We start from the raw sequence: 13,838 nt of genomic DNA, 5'->3' as shown, positions 1-13,838 counted from the left end.
ATTTCTTTGCTTCAGTTTCGTAATACAGTGTTCCAACCTTCAAAGGTCTGTTCTGACAGTTCCAAATTAAGTTCGAAAACTAAAGCTGCTTTCATTGTTGGGCCTGACAATAGCCTGAAGCCATATGGTTTGAGAGGTAGGTCTCTCTCTCGCTCTCTCTCTTTGACTCCAAAAGAGTAGTTTGTTTCTTCAATTCGCAACAATAGTGTCACTCTATCACTTTATCTTGTCATCTGTGGACCAGACAGGCTCTGTTCTGGGTCACAGCCACTGTCTAATTCCAGGTCCTTGAGGATGAGGGAGGCGATATACAGTATATTTATTGAATAGTGAGCGCAAGAAGATGGGGCGACCCTATTATTATTTTTTAAAGATATTCTTTTGGATTTTCTTCCTTTATTGATAGTATAGAGTGAAGATGGACAGGAATAGGGGAGAAAGAGACAGGGAGAGACATGCAGCAAAGATCGCCGGGATCGGCATTAGAGCCTATGGGCTCTATTTAGGGCCAGACTGGCTAAACCCACTATTTGGGGATTTAAGGCGGCGCAAGGGGGCCTGATTATGGATTCCACCAACGCTCCAGGATTTAGACCCGCCTTACCTGTCTGATTGGCTCCCTGGCAGGCATAGTTTTACTGAGGTTAGGGTTAGGGTTAGGTTTATGCATAGTCTTACTGAGGTTAGGGTTAGGGTTAGGGTTAGGTTTAGGCATAGTTTTACTGAGGTTAGGGTTAGGGTTAAGGTTAGGTATAGGCATAGTAGCAAAAACGAGAACTGTCAATCACAGCGACTACTGACCAATCACAGCGGGTTTGCCAGGACGCGGCGTGGGTTTCATAATAACGCCGCAAGGGGCGTTCCCGTGCGAAAGTTCCTATTTTGGGACACCTGCCTTATCCGCAAAACACCTGCACTACCCGTTACATTATGCGTAGGTGTGGTTTGGGCATTACAATAATAAAACCAATCACCGTGCAAGATGCCATAGCCTTTAAGAGAAGACTACGCAACCCATTATCCCCAAACACTCTACCAAACGAATTTGGTATTGCGGGTGGTTTTAGATTCTGCTGTGCGCTTTCCCAAACGTGTGTGGGAATTGGGAAAAATAGCAATTTTGGGGGTAATGCAACAACACGCCCACGGGCACACCTCCATGCGCAAATAACGGAGTCAGCCTAATGAATAGTGGGTATAGCGGCCGCAAAATACCGCTTAGGGACAGTGTTAGCTCCCTTGTCCGTAATTCACGGGTAGCGGGCAGTAATTCACAGGTAGTGAGCAGGTGCGGGTATAGCCTTAGCAAAAATAGGGCCACATATGTGGTACGCGCTTGGACCGCTAGGCCAGCCGGCGCCCCCACGGGACGACCGTATTCCATCAAGAACGGGACAATCACCCACAGCAAATACAAAACTTAGAATGTATTGTCATTGGAGAATAGACACAGACCTTGCCATTAGTTTGAGCTTGAGAATGTGTGAGAAACAAATAGCTGTGTGACGAACAAATAGCTACGAGCGCAATGTTCTTGATTAGAAAAAGTTAATAAATAAATAAATACAACTGGTCATGTAATTGACATCCATTTCCCAGATGCTTGCGGTGTGTGTGTGTGTGTGTGTGTGTGTGTGTGTGTGTGTGTGTGTGTGTGTGTGTGTGTGTGTGTGTGTGTGTGTGTGTGTGTGTGCGTGTGTGTGTGTGTATGCGTGCGTATGTGTGTGTATGCATGTGCGTGCCGTGCGTGCATTTTAAGTGCCGAGTAGCCACTGAGCATGCACGCTAAGCACCATAGAGAGATACACTGCCCGAGGTCCTCTGACGCAACTGGAGAGGCTGATGGGAATTCAATACACAGCAACGACACAGCCTAATTTATTCCACAATAAACCTGCCCAGCGCTTGTTTGTCTGCAGTCACATTCAGGGTACGGAGTGGACCGATGTTACAGCGACGTTCGTCAGAGCTGTAGATAACATCCTCAGGGTTAAAAGCTGTAATCTGTAACTTGCACGTCCGTCCCGGGATTTGAATCCAGGTCTCCCGCATGGGGTCTACCAGTCTTCTTACAAGAAGGAGATTTTGCTGTCAACCAGTAGGTGTGCTATAAGTCAGTGGTTCTCAACCTTTTCAGGCCCACAAAATAATCACATTTGAACTGGGGACCCCCAAAAATTATCATATATAAACTGGGGACCCCCCCCCCCACCCTGACAAGCACTTGGCATTGTAGGCATTACATTTAGTTTAGACTCGCTTCCACAGATAAATGTTGTGAAATAGCAGATCTACAAGCTCACAACGCCTCGCAAAGCGAGGCGTTGTGAGCTTGTAGATCGGCTATTTTCTAAATGTTTTCCTCTTATATAATTTGACAAATTGGCCAATATTTGACCATTTCTTATAGTATAGTTTGTTGAGTACTTTTGATGCAGTAATGGTCTTTTTCTTTTGTTTCTTTCTTTTGGTATTAAAAAGGTCCTTGAATTGTCACTTCACTGTCATCTGGGGACCCCCCCCCCCCCAACATCATGTGGGGACCCCCCTGGGGGTCCCGACCCACAGGTTGAGAACCACACATGCAGTGACACCATGCAGGGTCTACATTTCACAATGGAAGATTATACGGATACAACCTCCAACCCCTGCAGATGTGCTAGTAGGGTATTAACATACTCTACAATACAGATTGGTTGGAGTGTAGACAAATATGGCGCATCTATGTTATTTGTGTTGGCATTTCTTTCGGTAATTCTGCGAGATACTTCGACCTTAAACACGTGACACACTGTGACCTCCAACATGCACCAGTGCATGTCACCCCACTGGGGTACATTAAGGAATAATTGGAAGACTCAGAACATTCCAAACTCATCAAAGGGAGCCCACACAATCTAAAAAACCTCCATTTTCACCGGCAATTTAGCTACTCTGTCTGTACTGGTGATAGTAATAATAGTAATATGATTCAAATAATGCATTTCACGTGGGAAAAGGATGATGCTGTTGATGATGCTGATGATGATTATAGTTATTTTCCAAAACAGTCATTATCCCATGGAACGTGATGCACTCGCACACAAGAGGAGAAGAAGAGTATTTTCCATCCATTAACAAAAGAGAGAGTGTGCTCGCTAACTGCTATTATTCTTCACATTCATCAGAACGAGAGTGCATTTGCATCAGCTTTATTTACTAAATCATTGCAGCTACTCTTAAAAGCACAATTTACCCCCCCCCCCCCCCCCAAACAAATACAGTTCTACATCTTGCGGCACGTGGTGCGCCGATTATTTCTCTCATAAATGAGAACACTACCCGGTGCTGCCGTCCTTGAAACAGAGTCCCAGTCCCATCATCACATTATACCACACAGCCTTTCTTTGACGGCTGAACTCTTCTGACAGTTGTTCTCTCGCCGTTACCGTGGGCATTGTAGAGAGCGAGGAGTCGGGTGCCACCTGCTCCTGGACACAACAGCACTGGCACCCACGCCGCTGACCGTGCGTGCCCTTTCACCTTGCCACTGCAGCATTAGGGCAGTCAGAGCAAAAGATCCCATGGGCAATATCCAATCGCTTCAAAGCTTGGGGGTGCATGCGCCCCCTCTGGTCACTCCTTTCACTTTGGACTATGCAGCCTGCGTCACGCAAACACGCCACGGTCAGGGCCGTTTGTCCTCTAGTGAGTGAAAGCAGTGGTGGATAGTAACTAGTAGTAATAGTAAAGTACATTTACTCAAACACTGTTTTTCAAGCACTGAAAAACGTTGTGGTATTTTTACTTCACTGGAATATTTCCAATATTCAGTACCTTTACTTCTACTCCACTACATCTCAGAGGCAAATATTGTACTTTTTACTCCACTGCAATTATTTGAAAACTTTAGTTACTAGTTACTTTGTAGATTTTGATTATTATTACAAAACATACATTAACCACTTTCAGCCCTATATATTTCGGCTATTTGAAAATAGACGATCTACAAGATCACAACGGATTGTGACGCGTTGTGAGCTTGCAGATCTGCAAAAAAAAAAAAATATCATTCATTTTGAGGACTTGAAATGGGACTTTTACTTTTGGCACTTTAAGTATATTTTGATGCCAATACTTGGTACTTTTACTCAAGTAAATTTCGAATTCCGGACTTTTACTTGTAACAGAGTATTTCTGTATTGCAGAATTGCTAATTTTACTTAAGTAAAACATACAAGTACTTTTTCCACCACTGAGTGAAAGGGACAATACACTCCGCCAGTGTGCGTGTCCCCTCGCATCACCAGCACACTGCTTTAGAGATGAGACGCTCACGCGACTCACATGGAATGTTTACATTACATTACTGTCCAAACGGCTGAGGCTTTGAATCTTTCCAGTCGCTCAGTATACTGTACAGCGTGTGGGAAGTTTGTGTAACATCACATCAGTATTCAGCTCATGCTGCTAGTGGGCTGGGTGGGCGATCCCCATGAGGTTACTGGTGGGGGGGGGGGCAGGAATAGTGGAAATCTCAGGGGTACAAAACCTGTCACCACATACAGACTACAGAATGTATTGAGCTACAGCTATACAACATATTTTGACAAGACATCAATCCGAACTATCACACACACACACACACTAGAGTTCTCAAAGGGCCTGAAAATTAAGGCTCGGCCCTAACTGGGCCCGACTGGGCCGGCCCGCGTAGTGGAGTAGAAGTAAAAGTATTGGAAATTGGAAATACTCAAGTAAAGTACAAATACCTCAAAATTGTACTTAAGTACAGTACTTAAGTAAATGTACGTAGTTACTTTCCACCACTGCTCACGTGCACAACACACACACACACACACACACACACACACACACGCGCGCGTGCGCACACACAGTACAGTATGTACTCGAATCCACAGACAAACAAACCGACGAACACAGCCGCCCGTCTTGTTTCCCAGACAGTGATGTTTTCTATTTATCCTCTTAGGGACTTGCTGTGTACTAGTCCTGTATTGAACAGCGTGTGAGATGTTGCTTTGCTAACCTCGCTAACTTCACTAAACTCCTACAGAGACAGAGGGGACAAGGTCTGAGCCCAGGCCGTGGATCTGTGGTCAGAATGGAATGTGAACCCGGCCGAGAAGAAGGGGGTTAGTTATAATGAGGCATCCCCCTCTGCCGGTTGTTTGTTTGGACAGACCGGCTGTTGCACAGAAACATGCTGTGTGGATGGAATACTAATGCATACATAACTAATGGCGCTCTCTCTCACACTTGACGTGCACTTCTTGTTCACTCCGCACACTCTCTCTCTCTCTCTTTATTTCTCCCCCTACCTTTCTATTTAATTCTCTCTCACTCTCTCTCTCTCTCACTCTCTTCTCAATTGTTCCCAAAGAACTTTCTTATCTCGTTTCATGTTCTGATTCATCCTACGTATCCATTAAGTGTGCCAAACAGAACACATGTCCCCACGCACGCACACGCACACGCGCACACACACACACACACACACACACACACACACACACACACACACACACACACACACACACACACACACACACACACACACACACACACACACACACACACACACACACACACACACACACACACACACACACACACACACACACACACACCTCTTTCTGACAGCTCAGTGATCCAGTACTCTATTCACATATTGGTGGGTGGACACACTCTGGGTCTTTGCAATGACAGTGTGGGCCTATCTTTCTAAGTCCCTCTCTATCCATTTTAAGTATTTAAGTTTCAAAATCAAGAAATAAAGTGGATTAAAACCCAGTGCGATTTGAGCAAGGATTAGACACCCCCTTTGGTATAAGAAGGGTTTATAAACTATTTATTTTGGCACTCAGTGTTGGAGATTTGCCTCTAGGTACTGTATTTCGAGCATTCTGTTAATTAATGCCACAGCCAGCATAATAGCATGTGTTTCATGCATTTCCCCTAAGTTTGCGTGTTTTCCACTTGCGTTGTGCATTCTGTGCCTATGACAGTGCTGTTATGTCCTGATGTACACGAGATTATTTGGTTTGTATGTCATGCATAGTTACAGATTTAAACAAATTAAACAAACTTAAAAATAATCACACCCTGTGTGAAGGTAGCGGCGCCTTTGATACATTTTGTCATCGATATGTGTTTATAATGTGTTTATAGCCATGTGTCACGTGAAGCTTGACCAATCACTTTGTTGACGGGTCTGACCAATCAGAGCGTTGATGGGTCTGACCAATCAGAGCGTTGACGGGTCTGACCAATCAGAGCGTTGGCAGGTCTGACCAATCAGAGCGTTGACGGTGAACACGGACAAAGTCAGGTATAGAGCAGGATCCGCACTATACCTTGCGCCGCCAAAAAAAAAAATGGCTGCATTTTTGGTTTGTTTGGTGGGTGTCTTTTGAGACATTTAATTGCACTAGGTTTCACCGGGGTTAACGCAGCTTGCAAATGTGCAAAACATACAATAATAATAATAATAACTAGAAAAAGTGCTCCTCGGAGCACAAGTCTCCGCCAGCAGACTTGGGAATGTTGGGAATGTTCTACTTCTTATGTTCCAATTCTTACAAAAAATAGAACATGTTACTGTGTCATAGTAACATGACACAAGTGTCCTATCCGTCTGTATAACTGTCCTATCCGTCCTGTCTGTATAAGTGTCCTATCCGTCCTGTCTGTATAAGTGTCCTGTCCGTCCTGTCTGTATAAGTGTCCTATCCGTCCTGTCTATGTAAGTGTCCTATGTAAGTGTCCTATCTGTCCTGTCTGTGTAAGTGTCCTATCCAATTGTTACAGTATCCACCATTTCTCAGCCATTTCGTGATTATTCCTGTCTTACCTCACTTTGAAAGAGGCTAAGACTCTTTCAAAGTGACATATGTATTTATAGGCCGCTATACGTCACTAGCCAATCAGATCACACTATTTCACCGTATTGTCACGTGTCACGTGAGGCTTGACCAATGTTAGCTTGACATGTGAAAGTGAAAACAATGTCTCCTGGCGGAGACAATAATAATGAACGAACAAACAAATAAACAAATACAAAATAATATGCATAATCCAGTGGCACTAAGTACACAAATACAGTGTGCAACTTTAGACAATCACTTGAAACATGTGTTCATTCGTGTGTTCGCCTACAAGCACAACATTATGACACGAATGCTGTCAATCACTGACACTGTCAGTGATTGACACTGACATGCTATGGAAACGGTACCGAATACTAATAACTAGCAGTCGTGGGTGTGAAATGAATCAAGATTGAGCAACTACATAGTCCATTTCATGACTAAAATCTATAGATTGTTTAAAGCCAAGCTGATAAAGACTTGTGTTTTCCTCCTCCCACAAGTCAGCTCTCCTGCCCGGTGACTGTGGAGCTTCAGCTAAGCGAGGCGTCAGACGTCGGGAGTAAACAGAAAGCAGTTTGTAGACATGTTTGTTATGTTTGCAGGCACATGAAACAGACAACAAGATGTGCACAGGGACTCCTGCAGCGTTAATTTACCCGTTTTAATTTAACTGGGAGAAGTGCCAGATTCTGTGAGAGAAACAAGCAACCAGGTCTAGGAAAACCAGCCCAAAAGAAGCGACTTTGGGCCACATGAGCACTTTAACATATACATCAGCTTGCGGGGAAATTATAATAAGCAGATCTGGCAACCCTGACTGGGAGTGTGACATCAGAGAGGGAGAGACTGGGAGTGCACGAATGTAACCAAATGGACCTCGTCCATTTGGTTACATTTGTACACTCCCAGAGTAAAACATTGAACCCCTTTCTTTTTGCCATCAACCATATCAAATACCACCACCATCACTGCATTTTACCTGTTGTGGAAGTCAAGGACAAGTTTGGTGAGCTGTCTAATGTTGGTGACAGGATAGCTCCTCCGGCTAGACACGAACTACGTCGCACAAGTTGAGTTATTGAGCGAAGATTAGGACGATTTTTTTGGCATTTGTGTTTGCCTCATCCTCATGTTTGAGTGCTTCAAACTCTTTGCACTGAATTTGTACTGTATGTAATCGCACTGCACAAAAACATATCTTCGCCTCCTGTGTGAACACACATTCAGTGTTTGCGGGTGATATGCCACCCGCATTGGAGCTGTCCAATTATAAAGGTGCTGACATTTCGCAACTTTCTGTTTTGGGTGCTGACATTTTGCATCTTTCTGGTTGATATAGCTAAATCCGCCTCTGGCTAGAGCAATATAAAGCTTTCACTAAAAGGAAAAGGCATTTCAAAAATAGAACAGAATATGATTAATAATTAATTGATATTGCGTTGTTATTCCCATACGAAGTCTGGCCACAGCTAAAGACATAATTATGGCGGTTCAGAAGGACAGAAGAGTATAATTTCAATTATTCATAATCTATACAATTCCATAACCGTGCTTATTACTGCACTTTAAAAACCTGGTCAGTCTGAGCTACACAGGGCCTTATCATTACAAAATGATCCAATCCCATTTCACCGCTATCATTAGCAATCCTATTAGTGCCGAGATTGGAACGCAGACCCTAAGTGGCAGAGCGAGCCACAATGATGCTCACGATCAATTTAACTTTCCATTCAACATCAGTGGCCATGTCACAACAACAACAAAAACGTGATCCAGCGGGGTAGAAAGACCAACACAGGCGAGCCGCCGCCATTCCTCTAATGAATGTTGTTTTCTGCTACTTTGCCCAGTTCCGCTTCTCCCATAAGCTATTCACAGTTTATGCCCTACAAGTATCTAATTTTCTCTCAAGAAATGGTCATAATACCGCTAATAACTCTGCATGGTCCAATCGAAATCTCACTCCACTGCAGCCACTGGCAGTTCAAATAAAATGAGATTCCTTTGATTGAGCCAATACATCAGAGTGTTTAGGCGCTGCTTCAACGGCGTGTTTTGCAGTATGTTATTTCACAGCTCCTCCGGGTTAGGTTCTGTGCCAATTAGCATTGTTGCATCAAACAAGAAACCAAAGGTAATATGACTAACTTTTATGTATTCTGCATTAATGTACAGTAAGTCTACAGGCAGATGCTTCTAACCCAAAGCATGGAATATGGATGCCCATGCAGATCCACAATCTGTTCTTGTCTGAATGGTAAATAAATAAGCGTCAAGATAATGTTGTTTTCCTTCCCTCATCTGTCTGTCTAACTTGCTTTCCCTCTCTCTCCCTCTGGTGACATGGTGCGTGAGACAGCATCATCCCTCAGTTCATTAGATAGATACAAACAGTCCCTGCTCCCCTGTGGTGTGCTAACTGAAGCCAGCAAACACAAGCTCAGAGAGAGAGAGAGAGAGAGAGAGAGAGAGAGAGAGAGAGAGAGAGAGAGAGAGAGAGAGAGAGAGAGAGAGAGAGAGAGAGAGAGAGAGAGAGAGAGAGAGAGAGAGAGAGAGAGAGAGAGAGAGAGAGAGAGAGAGAGAGAGAGAGAGAGAGAGAGAGTGTGAGTTAGGAGGTGGTTTGCACCCTGGGGAGACGTAGTCCCTGACTGACTCACATACTAAACATACAACTGTGTTCTCCCTGTCCAAAACTGGCTTGCTTAAGGCACATGCAACTACGCAAGCTCCTTTTTCAAGGACTGACATATAGTAATCGTCTCTCTCTCTCTGCATAGTGCCTACAGACGCTTTAGTTGTGCTTCACGTTCCATAGTAAAAACTAAAAACTAAACACACTCCAAAGAAACTACAGCCTTTAAATGAATCATTGGTCACATAAATAGGCCTTTAGACTCCACCCCTCCTGTCCTACAGTCACCCACTGCCAAGCCAGGGCACTGGGGCATGTGAGAATATATGCATACTGTGTGTGTGTGTGTGTGTGTGTGTGTGTGTGTGTGTGTGTGTGTGTGTGTGTGTGTGTGTGTGTGTGTGTGTGTGTGTGTGTGCGCGTGTCTAATGAGCTGATTGATTGCAATTGAAGGCCTCCGGTTACTATTAGCTCTTTGAGATCAAACAACATGTTAAGCCAATCGAAGGGCAGCGAGGCACAGGCCTGACCCTACACTTTAATGTCCCAATTACAGTAGATGTTGCTTTTCTCAACCGGAGAAGACCTCTGTGCTGGTGATGAGATGAAGGGCAATCTACCAGAGTGTGAAGTTGCTAGTTTTAATTATTTTTGTGACGGGGGCCTGACACATACATTTTGTGACTTTGCTTAGGGCAAAACATGCGCTCAAACATGCATGGGAGGGAGGACACACACACACACACACACACACACACTCGAACCCATCTATTTGAATACCACCACAAAAGGCCTTACCAGCACCGTCAATAGGGACCTTCAGACAAAGGGAGCAACCCCTCACAAGAGGAACATTCTCTCATGATGGCCAGCTTAAGGCTTTCTCCAGGCTGCCTTGATTGTCGAGCATTGCAAGTAATGACATAGTTCGCTTGGTGGCTCAATAAGAATACTCGGATTTCTGCGCATGACTATTAACTGTGCGGCCCCTCCTGGAGGACTCTGTCCTCCTCACCGTCAGCTCTCATCACCCGCAGACTGTGAGTGGACTGAATAAAACATAAGGCAGGCTCTCTCTCTCTGTGTCAGGGCACTGCCACTCTCAGCCATTGTAATTGTGAGCACGATTTAACCCCGTCAAAAGCCGGTGAGGAGGCTGAGGACTCTATCATTAGCTTCCTGCTACTAGTCAACTGCATTGCAACTTTTCCACTATGACGGCTGGAGGAGGAGGAGGAGGAGGAGGCAACGCGGGAGCATTCTTCTGACAGGTCTCCTCTCTCCCTCCTCCGGCACGCCTCTGACTCCTTTCTGCCATCACTTCCCTTTATCCTGTCCTCCTTTTCCTCCGGAGGCCCTCTGGATCAAGATGCACTCTGTTCATCTCACATGTGGAGGGGTCAATGTGCGCCCCACAAGAATAAACCAGCCACTCAATGTGAGGATCTTTGTGTATGTCCTCCCCCCATCTCTCTCTCTCTCTCTCTCGCCCTATAGACCAGAATTGGCTCCATTCACAGAGTGTCCCTCCCCCCTGGAGCGGCCTTCTCAAGGCCCTCACAGTGCTATTCTATGTCTCAGGCTCCTTCCAATGAAGAGCAGTCGCGTGAAAGCATTGGTGGGTGCAGAAAGAAAACACACGGGCTTTGTGCATGGTCTTGACATATAGGCGAGATCACGTGGTGAAGTGCGTGGGGCGAGAGCATTTAAAAAGGAGAAAAGGCAAAAAATGCATTAAAAACTGCTTTTTAAAAAACGGGGGCCTAAATGGCATTCTCGGAGGAAAATGGCATGCGCTATTTAAGAAATGGAGCGGATTTTATGAGTTCCCGGCCCTCCTGGCGCTCGTCCAGCTAAATCCACATTGTGCCTGGACTTCCTGCGGACCAAAGCTGGGTTTCTCAAGCTCATCTCCACCTCGTGTTTAATCTCCCCAGAGCTTTCATTAGGAACACACCATGTGTTGATTCTAAAGAAATGAAGCGGCCACCTCATTTTGAGTGAGAATGAGCCCGGGAAGGGCTTTTGTCTGTGACAGGAATGCCCGTAGCACAGAGAGGAACACTGTTTGGTCTGACTTGGGTTGCTATACCAGGACTGGAGATAGCCATGGCAACGCTAGCATAACCCATTAGGACCGGGAATGCATCAGTGACATTTTATTAGATTTCTTTGGGCTATTGAAAAATAGCAGATCTACAAGCTCGTAGCACGGCACCGAGTGCCGCGCTACGAGCTTGTAGATCTGTTTTGTTTTTTTTTATCGTGAAAATGTGTGCAAATCTTTGAATATATATATATATATATTTAAAGCGAACATTTATAACTCAAATCTTTGCTTCTGGGGATTCCACAAATGTCTTCTAAATTCATGTTGCAATAATATCAGTGGTTCTCAAAACTGTTCATGTCAAGGACCCCCCAAAATTATGTATTTGGCCACGGACCCCCATCTGAAAATATTTTGTTCCAGGGACCCCCAGATGCAAAGATTTCAGTTAAAAATGTATATATAATTTTTTAAGATTTGCACACATTTTCACAACTTTATTTAAAAAAATAGCCAAATAAATCTTAAGTGACACAGATGCGTTCCCCTGGTCTTAATGGGATAAGGTCCACCGGACCGCATAGTGGCGATACAATGCGGCTTCTTGGGTTTGTCATTCCAGTCAGGCCTGACCCAAATTGCGATATCCTGGGAAAAGCTGGCCCACTTCGGCCAGCGCGAATGCACACATTTCACAGCAACACAGGAATACTTTGCATGCATGTTTGGCTGATAATGAGGGAAATGTTGTATGTATGGGTGTTTGAAGTCGATTCACTGAGGAAAAGGGCCCTATAATGCTTTCAACACACCAGTCCACATCCTATGACAAACGTGTTATTGGCACTCTTCACGTTTATATACGTTACACACAGTGGAAATATGACAACGAGCCAGCTTTGTGTGGTTATGTTTTTCAGTGGTTTAATATTCTTTTATGTTTTCCTATTTTTATTAGCTTGTATCAACAGCCTCAGGGAAAACCACTATTTAAATAAATTGGACAGCCAACAAAGAAGGCAATTGGCTGCAGCCGGCTACAGAAGCCTTTTTTAATATTTTACTGAAGCAGTAACTATGAGAGTGAAAGAAAACGCGTAGAATTGTTTTGATCACCGATGTTCCTCGAGAGACAATTTAAAAGTGAGTTGCTTGAGCAGCTCTGGCCACAGAGCTTTGGCTATCATGAGAGATGAAAACAATAAGAACAAAGGGGGTCTACTCCAAAGCAACAGTTTCATAAACACAAATGCATATCTCACAGCACACACACACACACACACACACACACGCGCGTGTGCGCGCACTCCTGCTACGACCAACACAACATTATTCTCATTCAAATGCCATCTGCTACACCAAAGTCTATCTGCCCAGAATACTTTTCTTTTTTTGTGTCGAGTTGCCAAACTTTTTGGTCCCTGTCCGCTCTCCTCGGTGCTGAAATCTACCCTTCGCCCCTCACGTTTACAGTACACCATCTCTCTGCCCCGACTACCAAACACTGGCAAACACAGAGTGTGCACGCGGAAAGAAGCAATTGACTTACTTTAAATTGGAGGTCTGGTAGTTGTGTTTCTCCCTTGCCGTAAGTTTTTCTTTTTTTTCCCTCTTTACTCTCTTCTCATCTGCACCTCTTCACTGTCTGTCTTTGTACCACACTCTCTCTTTTTCTCTTGTCCCTTGCACAGGGCTGGGCATATGATAGCTGTGTAGTATATTGTGTGTGTATGTGCGTGTGTTGTGTGTGCACGCGCGTGTGTGTGTGTGTGTGTGTGTTGTGTGTGAGAGTTGTGTGTGTGTGTGTGTGTGTGTGTGTGTGTGTGTTGCCGAGGGGGGCGTGCTGAAAGCTTGGTTTCCTGACTCGTGATCAGGAGCTCATTACCCCAAGGTCACTCCAGGGACGGCCCCGCTTGGCAGGGCGCAGCGCTCACGGAAAGACAGCAGGAGAGGGAGGAGATGTGAGATGGAAGGGAAGAGGAGAGAGAGGGGAGAGAGAAAGAGGGAGAGAGAGCACTTAAGAGCCAAAGTGCTCGGGAGATACACAGGGGATAATGAGATGGAGAGAGAGATGGACCGACAGAAACATTAGACAGAACTAAGAGAGCAGGACAGGGATAAAGGCAAACAGCCAGCCTGCCAGACAAAATATATTAACAGTCAGCTCTACAAGCTTGGCTTGGATAACTCGGGTAGTGTATAACAGAGAATGAGCCTGCCACAGTTGGAGCAGGCTGGGACCACCCAAGCCAAAGACAGACAGTTACATAAAACGTAACGTATC

General features: G+C 44.8%; 1 protein-coding gene across 3 annotated transcripts in view; it reads right to left on the bottom strand.

Annotated features, from left to right (window-relative positions):
• The window catches only part of ptn (pleiotrophin), an 85,498-nt gene that overhangs the window by 39,004 nt on the left and 32,656 nt on the right, over positions 1 to 13,838 (bottom strand). Inside the window, exon 1 of one of the 3 annotated variants that reach the window (XM_084050043.1) lies at positions 13,104 to 13,201. The exons of the other annotated variants lie outside the window; for them this stretch is intronic. The gene's annotated coding sequence lies outside the window, so the exon portion shown is untranslated. Of the gene's footprint in view, positions 1 to 13,103; positions 13,202 to 13,838 lie in introns of those variants that run through there. 3 annotated transcript variants of the gene reach the window in all.

This window comes from Gymnoscopelus microlampas (assembly GCF_963454915.1).
Source record: "Gymnoscopelus microlampas genome assembly, chromosome: 23".
Taxonomy (NCBI): Eukaryota; Metazoa; Chordata; class Actinopteri; order Myctophiformes; family Myctophidae; genus Gymnoscopelus; species Gymnoscopelus microlampas.
This window is presented reverse-complemented; position numbering and strand designations above follow the sequence as displayed.